This window comes from Armigeres subalbatus, chromosome 1, assembly GCF_024139115.2.
Source record: "Armigeres subalbatus isolate Guangzhou_Male chromosome 1, GZ_Asu_2, whole genome shotgun sequence".
In the NCBI taxonomy this organism is placed as follows: Eukaryota; Metazoa; Arthropoda; class Insecta; order Diptera; family Culicidae; genus Armigeres; species Armigeres subalbatus.
The window spans coordinates 209912873-209931964 of NC_085139.1; the positions used below are offsets into that span (position 1 = coordinate 209912873).

Consider the following 19092-nt stretch of genomic DNA (forward strand, 5'->3'; position numbering starts at 1 on the left):
AGGAGCATCTCGTATATTTCAACAGTAAGGATCAACTTACCAAACTAAAAAGTCAACTAATCCTACCAAAATTACAATGGGCCTTACTTGTGGTGGGTTCTTCGACCCACACCAACAATAGCTCTCATTTTCGTTCTAACAATTTTTCATCTGCAAATCAAAATAACAACTTTTCAACGATCGTCGACGTTATTCATCTGTACAATGAGTACACACTGGTTCACAGCTTTCCCAATTCGGCCCAGCATATTGAAAAAAATACCAGTGGAAATTTTCGCCATCACAATTATATGACTCCCTTCTTGTGTTAGCTCTACAAACGGCTTAATATCTAGATCACTTTTCTGTTGCGGAAAACGTAATGCGTTTTTGGATAAGTAAATTGTTCTAACATTAGATCATTATCTAACACTAAATGACTAACTCCACTAGGCAAGCGGTTTGAATGGTCCTGAGTTTCTGTCTTTGCCGCTCTAATACCGCTCAAACTGTGCGCCACCTAAGCTTGGAAACTCTTTCGTCGGATCTCCTGGATAGCCTTCTCGAGCTGTTCGATATCGTAGAAAACCCGATATTCCAGTTCCGCTCCCTCGAACACGTTGCAAACCGACGGTTTCAGGTTCAGGAACAGCAGCATCTGGTTCCGCATTTTGAAGTCCTTGATGAGCGTATCGATGACCTGGGCCGCGGTGAAATCCGCTCCGTAGATGTGCGTGCAATCGATCACCACCGGCGTTTGATTCTTGAGACCGTGCTTGTTGATAAGGTTGCGCACGAAATCGGACGACGGGAAGATGAGACTCCTATCGGGGGTCAGCATGAGGTACTTAATTCCGCACGGGGTGATCAGCTGGTCCAGGTGGATCTTCGGTCGCGCGGCGTGGTACAGAATGAAGATCACGTTCAGGCCGATACCGACCAGAATGCCGTATTCGATAGGCAGCGCCAAACATGCGACGAAGGCGGCAATTCCAGGTACCAGATCGGATTTTTTGCTTCTCCACATGGGCTTGATAACGCGGGCCTCTATCATGAAGATCACCGCTGCGATAATGATGGCGGCCAGCGCAGCTTTCGGTATGTAGAAGAAATACGGAGTGAAGAAGAGGAGAGCCAAGATGACGATGACTCCCGTGTAGAATCCACCGAAGGGCGTTCGAACACCGCTGGCATTGTTAACGGCTCCACGAGAAAGTGCTCCAGTTCCGGGGTAGCCCTGTACGAAGGAATTGGCGATATTGGAGACGCCGATAGCTATCAGCTCCTGGGTGGCATCGACCGCTTTACCGTTGGCTGGGACCAAAATAAGAAAAGAAAGATGAATTGATTTATAATAATTTTGCATAAAATTTTGAATAAAAAGTGACTGAAAAAAGTAGAACTATTATATCTATGCTATTATGTTTGGAAAAGAAAGAAGCATATTGAATCTCCCAACCAGGAAAGCAATGACTTATAGAGCAACTTTGGCTAGATTTTTGTTAAGCATCCCTTGATTCTACGAAACGTGTAGTGTGCCATGATTGAAATTGGAAGTGATTATTTTTTAAATGTGTAACTTTTCTAAATATCTAGATTTCAAACGTCTGATTCCAATAGAATCCGCAGTGTTACAATGAAGTGCATGAATAAATAAAGAATAAGATAAAGTTCTGTAGGGAATCAAACAATATTCCAAAAAATGAACTATTTTCGCTGAAACCTATATTTGAATGAAAATCAAGTCGTTTTCGGCCGTTGCAGTCTTGTAAAGATGCAAAAACAAGCAAACTTGTTTTTGCTGCTTTACAAGACTGCAACGGCCGAAAACGATTTGATTTTCAATTAAGTTTCCACAGTCGCCAAGAGTTATTTTCTTTATTTAAAGTTTTTTAAAGTTTTTTTTAATTTCAATATGCGATGGGCTTTAAAAATATTCGCAATTTTTTCGCAGCCGAAAGACATTTTTCCTAGCCGTGAACATCTTCAAGATCTCCGATACGACCTATGGTAAATGTGGATGAAAGCTCTGAAGTGACCACTATACAGTTCATTTTTGGAATGATGCCATGAATATTATTCAAAGTAATCGATTTTTATGTAAACAAATAATCAATCAGAAGGTCAAATACGCTCTGTTTTGATAGAATCCAGAAATAGTGCTTTATTATTTGATTTGTATCTTGATGTCAAAGTTCACATATTATATTATCGTTTCATATTATTCATATCTAGTGATAAAGCTTGTAATCTGAACAGAATAATAACATCATTGTTACCATCCCCACCTTTTAGAAAACCAAGAATGTATAACATCTCCTCAATTCGTCGTTCCAATGATGATTAATCCCCCCGTGCACGGCCGCGGTGTCTTAGGGGCTGTCCACAAACAACGTAGACTAAAATTTCACATTTTCAAACCCTTCCTTCCCATAGTAGACTTTCGCAGACTTTTCCGAAACCCCTCCCCCACCCCCTTGAAGTCTACGTAGACTTTTCAAAATTTTACACAATATCATATGTGATTGGACAATCAAAATCGGAATCAAATTTAATCCTCTGTCCACTGCTCCTGAAACCAAACCTCCAAGTCAATTAATTCAAATTTTGTTGAATTCGATTCCTCCTAGAGGTGTGCACCACCGCTGCCGACACTTTTGCATCGGCGCGCCACTGCTTAAAATCTGTCACACATCTGACCTACAATTCTTCACGCCGGTTCAAATTTGTATAAAACCGAAAAAATTTCAGAATTTCCGTGAAAATTTAAAATTATTTTCCGATGTAATTTTAAGTTAAAATGGACATTTCGAAATATTTCCCGTGAAATTTTGGAATGGTTTCCTTGCAGATTTGGAGCAATTCTCTGAAATTTTTTTTAAATCCTATAGACATTCCAAAGACTTTTCCGAATAATTTGCGGTGAAAATTATAGAGAACTTTCAGTTGAAATTTTGGTGAATTTCTCGTAAAAATTTCGAATAATTTTTCATGAAAATTACAAAAGCTTTCTTACGAAAATGACGAACATTTTTTACGGAAACTCACAGAGTTTTTGGTGGAAAATTCAAATAATTTCTCGTGGAAATTTTCAATAGTTTCTTTAGAAATTCTTACGATTTTCCATCGATTATTCCAAAGAATTCGCATTAGTACTCCCGAAGAAATTGCCCTAAAATATACGAAGAATTGCCCATGGAAATTTCGAAGAATTTCACTTATATATCCAAAGAATTCCTTGCGAAAATTTTTAAGAATTTCCGAAATTAAGAAAAAAAATCCGGCGACTTCCCAGAAAATCTCCAGTGAAGGGTTTCTCGCGGAAATTTCGAAAATTATAAAGAATCATTTGTAGTTTCCAAAGAAGTTCCCGACGAAAATAAAAAAAAAAAATGTAGAATCTGCAATAAAATCCAAGCAGAAATTTTGAATTTTTTTCGAAAGTTTTTATAGAATACTCCGTAGAATTTTCCTGCTCAGCACAGAAGAATATCCTGGGAATACCCATATAGTTTTAAGGCGAAGATCAGACTATTACTTCAGTGAAATCCATTAGATTATTTCGATAGTCTTGCAAAAAAATTGGGGAAATCTTAAAAAAAATCAAACAAGTTAACTTTGCACATAGCTTCGGTATAAATTATTTTCCAAAAAATAAAATAAAAAAATGTCTACGTAGACTTTTGGTATACTCCCCCGTCCCCCTTCGTAGACTAACGTAGACTTTTTCGAAACCCCTCCCTCCCCCTCAAGAGTCTACGTGGTTTATGGACAGCCCCTTAAGCAAAGTTGTGGCTAATGTTATTACGAACAACTTTGCTGAACAAGCCGAGTCTCTATCTCTTATATATAAAAAAACTTAAGAGGCCGTACACTCATTACGTAAGCAATTTTTCTGGGTTTTTCAACCCTCCCTCCCCCATCCCAAGCAGCACAAATTGTTTCACTACTGAACATTTCGCTGTGTTGCAACTATTCGGAAATAAACAATCTTTGCATATGTGCCATCAAATATAACTCTCTTGCAATCTAAAAAGCGCAAGGGGTGGAGCCTACGGAAACATCCTTCGATTGCAGTAAAATTGCAATAATGATGCAAAATACTACAGTGGAAAAAAAAATAAAATAAAAATATAAAACTGGATTCGATTTATAAATCTTGTGATTGATAGTCCTTCACTCTACCACAGCACCATTCAACACTTCGAAGGGACTGCATGTTGACTCACCATAAAAACCATACGATTATGAAGTTTTGTACTCAGGTTTCCTGTTACTTGATTGCACCATCACAGGAAAAAAATGTGAGTTGTCAAAACGTTGAACGATGCTAAATTAAACATGAAGACACATGCAACTAATCTGCAACCTAATTTAAACAAACAATTAAATTTTGAAAGACGCATTGAAGTTACATGGTAAAAAATATGCAACTTAATGATTTTGTTTCGTGTTTGCAACAAGAAGTGCAGTATTCTTTATTTGTTTGTTTCCAAATGTCAAACACGTACTGCATTGCTATTTTAATGGAACATTGATCACAATTCGAACGTTTTTGACATCTTGATGCAACTTTTTCGTGCTTTGATGTTTTTCCAATGCCTTTAATGAAACTGAATAGAAACAAGGAGCTTTTAGGAAGATGTTGCGTGTACGTAACGTAACTAGTGTGCAACCCCTAAGGCGTTTTATGTGAAACTTCTTTAAAATCATATTTTTCATTCTAACTCTTTTGGATGATATTTCCCATTTTACTTATTTTTTATTGGAGCAGGAAAAGCCCCAGAGAGTGTTATTCCAAATGGACAGCTTCTCCTAAAGACGTAAAACCTACCCTCCTTTCCAAATGATTGGTACATTTCAGATGCAATACCAGTGAGGAGATGCTTTCTGTAAAGTTAGCGCAATAACTAACATAACTTACTTATTAATTTATAAAAGAAAAACCCTGATTAATCCACCTAGCGGTAATGGTGCTCTTCTCGTACATTATAAAAATAGTATTTTGGCCATAAAATTTGAGCCCATAGTACAATTTGACCATTTTTTAATAGGAAACAATAGGAGAGTATTCTGCAAGCAAATCGGTCCAGTAAAAGTGCCGGAAAAATGAGTGACATTTTTACGATTTTTTTAATAAAAAATCAGATGAATTTCCTGTGAAAATTCGAATGAATTTCCTGTGGAAATTCAAATGAATTTCCTGTGGAAATTCGAATCAATTTCCTGTGGAAATTAATTCGATTTTCCAAAGGAAATTCATTCGAATTTCATTCCAACAACATTCCACAGATTTAAATTCCTGTGAAAATTCGGATGAAATTCCTGTGGACATTCGGATAAATTTCCTGTGGAAATTCGGATGAATTTCCTGTGGAAATTCGGATGAATTTCTTGTGGAAATTCGAAAGAATTTCCTGTGGAAATTTCGGATGATTTTCGATAAATTTCGATGAATTTCGAAAAAATATGATTTAATCATTAATCATCAATCATATTCATAAATATCTATATAAGATTAATGTTTCGCCGCTATAAATTTTTTGCAATAGCTCACCCTAATATAATTGATATAGAACCACACATAAATTAAGGAAATTCATCCATTCACAGGAAATTCATCCCAATTTCCACAGGAAATTCATCCCAATTACCACAGGAAATTCATCCAAATTTCCACAGAAAATTCATCCAAATTTCCACAGGAAATTCATCCGAATTTCCACAGGAAATTCATCCGAATTTCCACAGGAAATTCATCCGAATTTCCACAGGAAATTCATCCGAATTTCCACAGGAAATTCATCCGAATTTCCACAGGAAATTCATCCGAATTTCCACAGGAAATTCATCCGAATTTCCACAGGAAATTCATCTGGATTTCCAAAAGAAATTCATCCGAATTCCCAAAGAAAATTCCTCCGTATTCCAGAAGAAAATCATCCGAATTTCCACAGGAAATTCATCCGACTTCCACAGGAAATTCATCCGATTTCCACAGGAAATTCATCCGAATTTCCACAGGAAATTCATCCGAATTTCCAGAGGAAATTCATCCGATCTTCCACAGGAAATTCATCCGATCTTCCACAGGAAATTCATCCGAATTTCCACAGGAAATTCATCCGAATTTCCACAGGAAATTCATCCGAATTTCCACAGGAAATTCATCCGAATTTCCACAGGAAACTCATCCGAATTTCCACAGGAAACTCATCCGAATTTCCACAGGAAACTCATCCGAATTTCCACGAAAAAATCATCTGAATTTCCACAGGAATTCATCCGATTTCCACAGGAAATTCATCCAGTCCGCAGAGTTACGTCCGAATTCCACAGGAAATTCATCCGAATTTCCACAGGAAATTCAAATCCGAATTTCCACAGGAAATTCATCCGATTTCCACAGGAATCCAATTCATCCGACTTCCAGAGTGAATTCATCCGAATTCCACAGGAAATTCATCCGAATTTCCACACAGAAAATTCATCCGAAATTAAATACAGGAAATTCATCCGAATTTCCACAGGAAATTCATCCGATTTCCACAGGAAATTCATCCGAATTCCACAGGAAATTCATCCGAATTTCCACAGGAAATTCATCCGACTTCCACAGGAAATTCATCCGAATTTCCACAGGAAACTCATCCGAATTTCCACAGGAAACTCATCCGAATTTCCACAGGAAATTCATCCGATTTCCACAGGAAATTCATCCGATTCCACAGGAAATTCATCCGACTTCACAGGAAATTCATCCGACTTCCACAGGAAATTCATCCGAATTTCCACAGGAAATTCATCCGACTTCACAGGAAATTCATCCGAATTTCCACAGGAAATTCATCCGATTCCACAGGAAATTCATCCGATTTCCACAGGAAATTCATCCGAATTTCCATAGGAATTTCATCCGAAATTTCACAGGTAATTCATCCGAATTTCCACAGAAAATTCATCAGAATGTCCACAGGAAATTCATCCGAATTTCCATAGGAGATTCATCGGAATTTCACAGGAAATTCATCCGAATTTCATGGTGAAATTCATCCGAATTTCCACAGAAATTCCGACTTCCACAGGAAATTCATCCGAATTTCCACAGGAAATTCATCCGATTTCTACAGGAAATTCATCCGACTTCCACAGGAAATTCATCCGATTTCCACAGGGAAATTATCCGAATTTCCACAGGAAATTCATCCGAATTTCCACAGGAAATTCATCCGACTTCCACAGGACATTCATCCGAATTTCCACAGGAAATTCATCCGAATTTCCACAGGAAATTCATCCGAATTTCCACAGGAAATTCATCCGAATTTCCACAGGAAAATTCATCCATCCGAATTTCACAGGAAATTCATCGGGTTCGAATTTCCACAGGAAATTCATTCAATTTCCACGGAAATTCATTCGAATTTCCACAGGAAATTCATTCGAATTTCCACAGGAAATTCATTCGAATTTCCACAGGAAATTCATCCGAATTTCCACAGGAAATTCATCTGAATTTCCACAGGAAATTCATCCGAATTTCCACAGGAAATTCATCCGAATTTCCACAGGAAATTCATCCGAATTTCCACAGGAAATTCATCCGAATTTCCACAGGAAATTCATCCGAATTTCCACAGGAAGTTCATCCGAATATTAACAGGAAATTCATCCGAATTTCCACAGAAATTCATCCGAATTTCCACAGGAAATTCATCCGAATTTCCACAGGAAATTCATCCGAATTCCACAGGAAATTCATCCGAATTTCCACAGGGAAATTCATCCGAATTTCAACAGGAAACTCATCCGAAATTCCACGGGAAATTCATCCGAATTTCCACAGGAAATTCGTCCGAATTTCCACAGGAAATTCCTCCGAATTTCCACAGGAAATTCATCCGAATTTCAACAGGAAACTCATCCGAAATTCCACGGGAAATTCATCCGGATTTCCCCAGAATATTCATTTATATTTCCACATGAAATTCATCCCAATTTCCACAAGAAATTCATCTTGATTTCCACAAGACATTCATCCGAATTTCCACAGGAAATTCATTCGAACTTCCACAAGAAATTCATTCGAACTTCCACAGGAAATTCATTCGAATCTCCAAAGGAAATTCATTAGAGTTTCCACAGGAAATTCATTCGAATTTCCACAGGAAATTCATTCGAATTTCCACAGGAAATTCATTCAAATTTCCACAGGAAATTCATTCAAATTTCCACAGGAAATTCATTCGAATTTCCACAGGAAATTCATTCAAATTTCCACAGGAAATTCATTCGAATTTCCACAGGAAATTCATTCGAATTTCCACAGGAAATTCATTCGAATTTCCACAGGAAATTCATTCGAATTTCCACAGGAAATTCATTCGAATTTCCACAGGAAATTCATTCGAATTTCCACAGGAAATTCATTCGAATTTCCACAAGAAATTCATCCGAATTTCCACAGGAAATTCATCCGAATTTCCACAGGAAATTCATTCGAATTTCCACAGGAAATTCATTCGAATTTCCACAGGAAATTCATTCGAATTTCCACAGGAAATTCGTTCGAATTTCCACAGGAAATTCATTCGAATTTCCACAGGAAATTCATTCGAATTTCCACAGGAAATTCATTCGAATTTCCACAGGAAATTCATTCGAATTTTACAGGAAATTCATTCGAATTTCCACGGGAAATTCATTCGAATTTCCACAGGAAATTCATTCGAATTTCCACAGGAAATTCATTCGAATTTCCACAGGAAATTCATTCGAATTTCCACAGGAAATTCATTCGAATTTCCACAGGAAATTCATTCGAATTCCCACAGGAAATTCATTCGAATTTCCACAGGAAATTCATTCGAATTTCCACAGGAAATTCATTCGAATTTCCACAGGAAATTCATTCGAATTTCCACAGGAAATTCATTCGAATTTCCACAGGAAATTCATTCGAATTTCCACAGGAAATTCATCCGCATTTCCACAGGAAATTCAATGCAATTTCCACAGGAAATTCATTGGAATTTCCACAGGAAATTCATTCGAATTTCCACAGGAAATTCATTCGAATTTCCACAGGAAATTCATTCGAAATTCCACAGGAAATTCATTCGAATTTCCACAGGAAATTCATTCGAATTTCCACAGGAAATTCATTCGAAATTCCACAGGAAATTCATTCGAAATTCCACAGGAAATTCATTCGAAATTCCACAGGAAATTCATTCGAATTTCCACAGGAAATTCATTCGAATTTCCACAGGAAATTCATTCGAATTTCCACAGGAAATTCATTCGAATTTCCACAGGAAATTCATTCGAATTTCCACAGGAAATTCATTCGAATTTCCACAGGAAATTCAATCGAATTTCCACAGGAAATTCAATCGAATTTCCACAGGAAATTCAATCGAATTTCCACAGGAAATTCAATCGAATTTCCACAGGAAATTCATTCGAATTTCCACAGGAAATTCATTCGAATTTCCACAGGAAATTCATTCGAATTTCCACAGGAAATTCATTCGAATTTCCACAGGAAATTCATTCGAATTTTCACAGGAAATTCATTCGAATTTCCACAGGAAATTCATTCGAATTTCCACAGGAAATTCATTCGAATTTCCACAGGAAATTCATTCGAATTTCCATCCGAATTTCCACAGGAAGATCATCCGAATTTTCCTAGGAATTTCATCCGAATTTCTACAGGAAGATCATCCGAATTTTCCTAGGAATTTCATCCGAATTTCTACAGGAAGTTCATTAGAATTTCTACAGGAAATTCGGATGAATTTACTGTGGAAATTTGAATGAAATTCCAATGGAAATTTGGATGAATTTCCTGTTGAAATTTGGATGAATTTCCTGTTGAAATTTGGATGAATTTCCTGTGGAAATTTGATTGAATTTTGAATAGCTGAATAAAACGTGATTGATTTCCATATTGTTTCCAATCAGCATATGATATTTCGGAAAATTTGAAAAAGTCTTCAAGGGGGAAGGAGGGGTGTCGGAAAAGTTTACAAAAGTCTACTAAGTGGGAGGGGGTTTGAAAATGTGAAATTTTGGTCTACGTGGCTTGTGGACAGCTCCTTACTGGCTGAAATTGCTTTCAACATTTGACTAAATGTCATTTTTTTCAAAATATCTTTTCGACTAAATGTGTTTTCGACTAAATATCCTTTCCTAAAAAAAAATTTAAGTCTCTTCGACTAAATGTTCACTCGGCAAAATGTCCACTCGATCAAATGTCAATTCGACTAAATGTCGAAAACGTCATTCGATGAAATGCCATTCAACGAACTGTCCCAAAGCCCTCAAATATTGCTTGCTTCACTAATAGGTATACCACAGACAAACAGACGTAACAGTTGGAACATTTTTCTAAAAAAATCCATCGCTCAACTCATCTACCACCATCTTGCTAGCACGTTACACGAAATGATGTTTCGTATGACATCGTCACCAGAAGGCGCTGGAGTGAAATGTCAAACTCGAAGGATTACGACACTAGCGTCTCTAGTTGTGAATTGCGTAATCAATCAAATTCAAATTGATCGTTGAAGTCATGGTCGATGGTATTTTCTCTAGTGTTACGTCTGTTTCTCTGTGGGTATACTGTTCTCTTAGTGGTGATAAAAATTATTGTTGATTCCCATAATGGTGCTATTCATTGATGTCTTATGAGATTCGTTATATTGGTACAGTCGCATCACTATAGGTGCAGAATAGTAAATTTTATTAAGGAAAATCATTGTTTTCAATAGTTTTTCGAACAAAATCTTAATACAAGTAGCATTTAACATGATGTTGAAAGCGCGACTCGTCTAACGTGTATAATTATGATGCTTATGATAAATCTCATTAAAATCCCACTACCTCCACTATTGGTGCTGCCTCCACTAAGTGTACGGTTACCCTACAGACATGCTTAGAATGCGTGATTTCACGCACTCTTGGATTTAAGTGAATGCGTCACAACACAACACATATCGCAGCTGCCTTTGATAACATTCATATTATGTTCTTCATGGCGATCAATGAATTTCAAAGTACACAAATCAACTCCTCATAAATCAGTCTACAAGTTCATTCAATCATAGAATACTTTCTGTTGAATATATTTTCTGAATTTAGTTAAGGGCGTGAAATGATTATAGCAAACAAAGCTTTGGTTTTAAATGCCTTGCGGCAAGATGTAATTGTACTGAAAATTTTGCACTCATTTATCTCAAAACTAAGTTTTTGTCACTTACACCCCTGGAACTTACACCCTTTTTTGGTTGAAAACGTAAATAAATTTCATATCAAAAAAACAATCGGTGAAACTAAAATTTATCACCTTAAATAAAAATGTTGGGAGCGCCTAGGCTAGAACTCAACCAATCAGCAACCGGTACGATTGTGACAGCAAATCGGTACGATTTTTACTGACTACTTGGCAAATCCTATCCTAGCACCCCTGTAAGAACATTTTCCTTTTTTGGTTGAAAACGTAAATAAACTTCAAACCAAGGAAACAATCGGTGAAACTGAAATTTCACCTAAAGAAAAATGTTGGGAGCGCCTAGGCTAGAACTCGACAGCTTTGGGTCCCATGTTCATTTATGGTCCTAATGTCTATTTATCAATTTGTCATTAGATTCGATATAGTTTTTTTGTTAGTATTTGTTTGCATTTTCGGGATATTGCTGTGAAAAGTTTAGAGTTGGTGGCGCCTTGTTTGTGGACTAATTTTATAATTATACTCAACGAAACCAATTTACAGACGGACCAAAAAATAGTCGATAGAAGAGATGAGCGCGAGAGGGAATAATTTATTTTCAGTGGCTGTCCCATAATAAAATCCAATACGACGGAATAATAGAATTGACACATTAGAACACCTGAATGTATTCTTCTTGGTCATATCTTGGCAGCATAACATAATTTTTTTCATGATACTCACCAAAAGCCTTGCAGATGGAGACATCTTCCAACAGAGCTATCAAAGGAATGACGATCAGCATCGATCCGAAATTTCCCAACATATCACCGAAGCTTTCATACTCCTGCACAACGTTTCCATTTTCGTCCACAACCTCCGGAACGGAGAACGGTGGCGGTTGAACCGAGGGAAGACCCTCCGGCACATCGCCGATCATTTTGAATGGCATCTGACCATTGTTATAGAAAGAAGCTCCGATTGCTCCACACACAACAACGATTATGGCGTTTCTAGCGGTTCCGATCAACCACAGGGTCTTGTTCGTGATTTTCTGCACCATTGACTGATCCTCCACGTCCGGTGGACCAAACTTAATCCGTGGCAGCAGCCTCATCAGCAAAAGCACCACCATGCACGTGAATCCCATGACCGCATCGCCCAGTTGAGTGTTATGGATGTCGTCGAATATGGCCGTCCACTGCTCGATGAACGTGTTCCCTTGGCCGTTATTCCCAGCAGATCTTTTGACCTGCGAGCTGAGAATAATCAGCGAAGCTGCCGACGTGAATCCGGAACTCACCGGTCCAGATACAAAGTCAATTAGGAAGCCAAGGGCAAAGAGACCCATCAGCAGCTCGATCAAACCCGTCAAGAAGCAAGAAGTACCGCCTGTTGCCAAATTCCATTCGTCACCTGGAATGTCAGCAAAGAGGCGATGGCGGTCGGTCCCATGGGTACATCCTTGCACGATCCAAGGAAGATGTAGATGAAACAGCCGAGAAACGAACCGTACAGACCGTACTGTGGGAATAGAGTTTCGAAATAGAGATCTGCGGAACCACCGGGATGTCTTGGAAACTTACCGCCGCTGGTAGTCCGGCGATGCTGCTGTAAGCCAACGCCTGCGGGATAACGGTGAGGCCGACCGTAAATCCGGCCACCAGATCGCCGATTGCGTCATCTAGGTTGTATTTTGGAAGCCAGTTGAGCACTGGCACGCGTTTGTAGAGGATTTTCTTCCGGAAGATGCTCCGATACTTTCGTCGGCACCAGGGACCAATTTCGCGCAGATGGTCCATGGTGGACTTTTTGTCGTCAGATACTGAGAGGAATGAAACAAAGGGGATTGATATTAGACGAATATTTTGGTTTAACTGCCGTCGATTCGCTCGAAAAAAAAATGTATAACACAAGCGGAAAAGCCACGAGCGAATATGTGAGCGTGGTCAGCGTTGGCGTACGTCGCAAAAAAAAAATTAAGGTAGGCAAAATACTTACAAATGAATTCATTGCTGCCCCGATAGCCAGGGACGTCTTTGTGGATGGCTGGGATGCTCAGGGATCCCTGTGAACCAGCCAGCCCGTGGATGTTGTACACGGAGGCTCCTTTAATGCCGTGAACCTTGTCCAGTTGGGTGTCACTAGAAGTTCGTCTGGAGAGAGAGAAAATTGGAAGGAAATTCGAATGAGTCTCAATTTGGTGGGAAACAAACACAAAGAAAGTTTCATTTTAATTTTGGGTGCTGTGTCGCGTTGATGGGTAGGAAAATGGTCATGAGTGGTCAACTAACCGGATGGAACCGCTTCGAGAGCGACTTTATCGGACGTCAGGCGGCATATTGAGAAACACATTAGGTCGGGTTGATGGCAATCTTTTGTTCAAATTGTCAACCAAAAGGCCGGCCATATGTGATGCCACTTTGCGTTGAACTTGGACGGTACGCATTCATTGATGATACAATTGCAATGCGACGAGTGGGTCATAAGTGTCAGTCATTCTCGGAAATAAGCTAATTATACCGCCGCAGCATAGTCTACCGACGGCGGCAGCGAAAGAGAATGCCGCGAGGCGGGCGTTATTAAAATAGCACATGTTGGACCGTTTTATCACGTCTTCGGAACGATCGGACCAGCGACATGTGTGCGGAAAGCTTTGTCCGTCTGGCTGAGCAACAACTTACGTAGGCACGGTCAGTGATATATCAGTGATGAAGGAAAAATAGAAAAACTGTCGGCCTTTGGCTGTGGTGGTAGGCAAACGATGACTTTCGTTTTTCTCTGGTTTTCGGAAGATTTTCTGAACCGACTGAGAATGAATTTGATCGTTAATTGGTTTTTAAATGTGTTTACGAGTAAAATCTGGAGATGGCAAATTCGCGTTTGTCATAAACCAGATCCAGCTAATAACCGGTTCGAACTTATATTCTTTTTTAGCTTTGCAGAACATTCTCCAACGGAACGTTTTGATACATTAATATTCAAACAAATAGGTTCATAACTTGAATGCACGTGATTACATCATTTGCAAATTCATATTAATAAAAGTTCCTAACAAAGTCCAAAGCATTTCCCATGCAAAATTCGAAAAAAAATCAGATGGGTTGTGTACAAGACACGACCGCAAGGTGGACGTTGGACAACGTAAGGATATTATTGTAACACAATACGCATTGTTGTTTATTATGGTTATGATTTTAGCTTTTTGGTGTTAACTAAGGTATTATTGGTTTATTGGTTTATTATATCTGAGACACATTTTGATCAAACATGTTGTAGTTTGTGGAATATTCACTTCACAATTAGGTTGATCTTTATCTTCCACCAGAGATTCCTTATCTTCAGTGAAATTTGTTTCGATTCCGTCTTGAAAAGCCTTACGTTCCCGGTAAAAATCGTGGGAAAGCATTTTTCTTATAATCAATAAAGGAGGCCCATTAGTCCCGCCTCTTTGTTGATCGGTATGAGTGCAAATATTGTGTTACCGCAACACTCACCAAAGGGGCGTGGCTACAGGGTTAACTTTATTGATTACAGAAAAAGCAGCTTCTCCACGCCCTACCCATTTCGTTCAAGATGTCGCGAAGAGCAGACCGCGGTCCCACCATTGGCAACGGCGGAGCTCCTACTGGAAATGTTATTCCCACCAATGGAGTGGGTCGTGCGGTCGTCGTCGTCGTCGTCAGCATCAGCAGCGCTCAGATTAAATTTTCTTGTCTGAAGTACTAACGATTGGCTACCATCAGTGAAAGCAGCTCTTAACCCATAATTTGAGGCAAGACTAATTTAGATCAATGTACCGATGATTCGCTTGCTAATGACAGATATTTTCCATCGGTAGCAGAATCACGCGGACGTCAGAGAAAGACGCTGCAGAAAATTATTCGAATGGATAGCAGCCGTAGCAGTTAAGTAAAATGTCTCCTCAAGATTATAATTTTAGTGGGTAGTCTGCTACTTGTTTGAGGTTTTATTTCCATCCATGCAAATATACTTTTGAACTTCTAACGCGCACTCGTGATTCTGCTGCCGATGGCAACTTTATGCTTTGCTCTTTGTCTTATGACGATCACGACCTTTTCCAGTACTGATTGTGATACCTTCTTAAAAAACCGATTGACTTCCAATAATTCTCCTTCCCAGTCACAAACAGTAACAAAACCAAATCAGAATCTTGAGAAAATTTCACTTGGCTGCCACCCATGCAAATAAATATTTGTGGCATCTCCGCGCGTTCGTGATTCTGCTACGGACGGAAATTTTCTGGCGTCTCAAAGCGGTTAATTTGTACTTTGAACAATATTCTCCACACAACAACCTTCCTTTGTATGAAATGGTGGTCCTGAAAAGAACCAATTTATTGGTCCTGCAACAAAACCAGATCCATAACCATGCAATAAATTTTCACTGAAGTGCCGCTGACGCCGACGATAGCCACTCGATAGTTTGCCGCTAAAGCGTTACAGATGCAGAAACCACCGTCATCGAAACTAGGACCGCTACCATCGTCATCGTTCTACCCGTTCTCCGTGACCACTCACTCGCTTTCCGTATGCCTGACAATGCGGACTTCGCGAGGTCTTTAAACGAATGCGGTCTCCATCCATCCATCACTTCTGCCAGCTTCTCCTGCATGGACGGTCGTCCATGCCGGGCCGACACGAACGCAAGAAGAAAATTTATGTTGAAGTGTTTCGGGTGTTTGATTGCCACACAGTAGTGCAGTGTTGACAATTCTCATCAGCTGATAAATGCATCACATGCAGCAGTTTGCGGTGTTTGGTTTTCCCGTTAACGAAAAGATAGAATTGAGATCGTTGCGCTAAAGAGAGTTCTTTCCTACGGATGTTACGCCACGCGCTTGGCCAGTCAACTGCCGGACTGTTGCATTCCACCTTTGGTTGCTCTGTTTGCAGTACGAAGTGTTGATTGTTCGGGCCAGTTGCATTATGGGAACGCGGGCGACTATTCCTCTCCAGAGAAAAGTTCCCATCGACGACGTGATTTTGGCCGTATGTACACCGAAATGAGGCAGCATCGAAGAAAGGTACCACAATTTTGACGTACCGAACGTGTTCAGCGTGATAACCTTCTGGTGCGGTGTGAACTTCCTTAAAGATTGCAGCCATCTGCCACGAAACTTTCCACCATCGCATTCTCGTTCAGCGTTGTCATCAGCCATATAGGTTTGCAAAGGAAATACGCGAACTACGAGTGGTGCGGCCACTGGATGTCAAACATATTCCCTTTAAAACCCACATTAACCACGGCAGTTTTCGCAAATTCAATTGCGCGCGGCGCAAGACCAAAACGACGAAAGACTTCCCTCATCGCCTCGATCAGCCTCAGTCACGATCACGCTGATGTCGTCGGCGTAGGAACCAAATCTTCCCCACCACTTTCAGCCGGCACACAGAGAATAGGGTCCCTTGCGACAGACTCAAAGGCCTTATTCCAGGGAATTCTTGGATGGCCGAGAACATATACTGGGAACGCATTCTAACATTTGCATCAGCAGGTCGATAAAAATAAAAATATGGAATGTTTGCCAAAAATACTGCGCCTTAAAATACATCAGATCTTACATGGAACAATATACTCAAATATAACTGCTCACTAGCGCCGCCTTTTGGAAGAAGTACTCATTATACTGAGCACCTTTTAGAGTCCTGGACATCCTGAACAACTTTGCCGAATACAACTTGAGTGTAGGTATTTCATACATATAAGAATATTGCAAGCACACCTACACCTATTTGTAAAATTCCTAATTACTCTCCCATCGCAGAGGTCCATTCCCACTAGACGATCGTTGCTAAAGACATCATCTTTAAAATTCCAAATTTGTTCGATAAAATACTTTCAATGTCTTCTTCTTCTTCTTATTGGCATTACATCCCCACACTGGGACAGAGCCGCCTCGCAGCTTAGTGTTCATTAACCTTTTGTCTGTGCTCGGGGTCAATGACCCCAGGCCACTTTGAGTGGCTGCCATTTTTGATTTTCACCGATTCTCCTATTTTTGTTAGTTTGGTAAAACTCGAGATCTGTCTCCTAGGTGCAAATTCACTTCACAAATCTTGAAAGTATGCGCTACATGTACTTTTTCAAAAACTTACGTTGTCTGTGCTCTGGGGTCAATTTTAAATTGAAGTGTTATAACTTTTAATGCTTGGCCAATTTTGGATTATTGGGGCTGTTTCGAAGATAATATAATCATCTTTCAGGTCGTTACCAAAGATTGACTGTGTGGCTGGGTACATCGTGAGGAGGTTTTTCGTAAAAGGGTACAAAACAGTGATTTTTCATGCTTATTTTACTTATATCTAAAATCCTACCCATTTTGAACTGCACCTTTCAAAAAGATTATGCAGGAAGGCGTGTGCTTTAATATGAGGCATTGATAAGTTTGAGCATGGTCGCTAGGTGGCGGTATTTTGAATTCATTAATTTAGACTACTCAAGTAATTCCGATATATGGAATTTTCCTCATTGCATATTCTTATCGCACAAATTTGAAATTTTTAAAGATGACGTCTTTAATAAGATTCGTCTGGTGGGAATGGACTGTCATGTGACGAATAAATAATTAGGAAATTTACAAATAGGCGGCGCTAGCGTGCGCAATATTTTTGCATATGAATTATTGCTTTAGCTTGAGATCCCTCTACCTACACTCAAGTTGTATTCGACAATGTTCAGGATGTCTAGCACTAAACGGTGCTCAACATAATGAGTACGTCTTCCACTTTTTAAATTTGTGCGATAAGAATATTTACACTGAGGAGAATTCTATATATCGCAATATCTTAAGTAGTCCAAAATAATGAATTCAATATACCACCACGCGGCGAGTTCTAAACTTATCAACGCCTCATGCCAGGCACATCCTTCCTGTAAAACCTTTTGAAAGGTGCAGTTCAAAAGGTAGGATTTCGGATATAAGTAACAGTAACAGTAACAGTAATAGTAACAATAATCATGAAAATCACTGGTTTTATACCCTTGTTCACTAAAACCCCTCCCGCGATGTACCCGCCCACCAATAGTCAATCTTTGAAACGACCTGAAAGATGATTATTATCTTTCGAAACAGCCTCATAAATTCAAAAATTGGCCAAACATTAAAAAGTTATAGCAATTTCAATTTGGGTCAATTTGACCAAACGACTAACGTAAGTTTTTTGAGCACAGACAGAAGGTTAAGCCTACAGTTAATCTGCGAGGTTTCTAAGCCAAGTTACCATTTCTGCATTCGTATATCATGAGGCTAACAGATGATACTTGTATGCCAGGGAAGTTGAAGAGAATTTCAATCGAAAATTGCCTAGACACCAGAATCGAACCCAGCCACCCTCAGCATGCTTGCTTTGTAGCCGCGCGTCTTATCGCACAATTTACAATGTACAATATTCCATATATCGGAGTATCTTGAGTAGTCTAAAATAATGGGTTCATACATAGCACAACTTAGCGGCCAAATTCTAAACTAATAAATACCTCATATCAAAGCACACGCCTTCTTGCATAACCTTTTGAAAGATTGCAGTTCAAAATGGCAGGATTTTTCAGATATAAGCAAAAACATAAGAAATCACTGTTTTGATCATTTTTGAAATCCCTTCGAGCTACCGCCCCCTATGGTCAATCTTGGGTAACATTCAAAAGATGATTAAATTACCTTTCAAAACAGCCAAAAATCCGGAAATAACAAACAATCAAAAGTTCTAAAATTTCAATTTGGGGTCAATATGACCCCAAGTACAAACAACATAAGTTTAATAAAATTAGATTGTAGCGTTTATTTTCAAGATTTTTCAAGCGAAAAGGTTATTAGAGAAAAAATCTCCAATCTCTGTTTGTTCAACTATTTGTTCTGTCGGTCTTTTGTCTTTTCG

General features: G+C 39.1%; 1 pseudogene; it reads right to left on the reverse strand.

The window, feature by feature from the left end:
* Positions 1 to 232: 232 nt before the first annotated feature.
* Positions 233 to 13350, reverse strand: LOC134210401 (sodium-independent sulfate anion transporter-like; annotated as a pseudogene).
* Positions 13351 to 19092: the final 5742 nt, after the last annotated feature.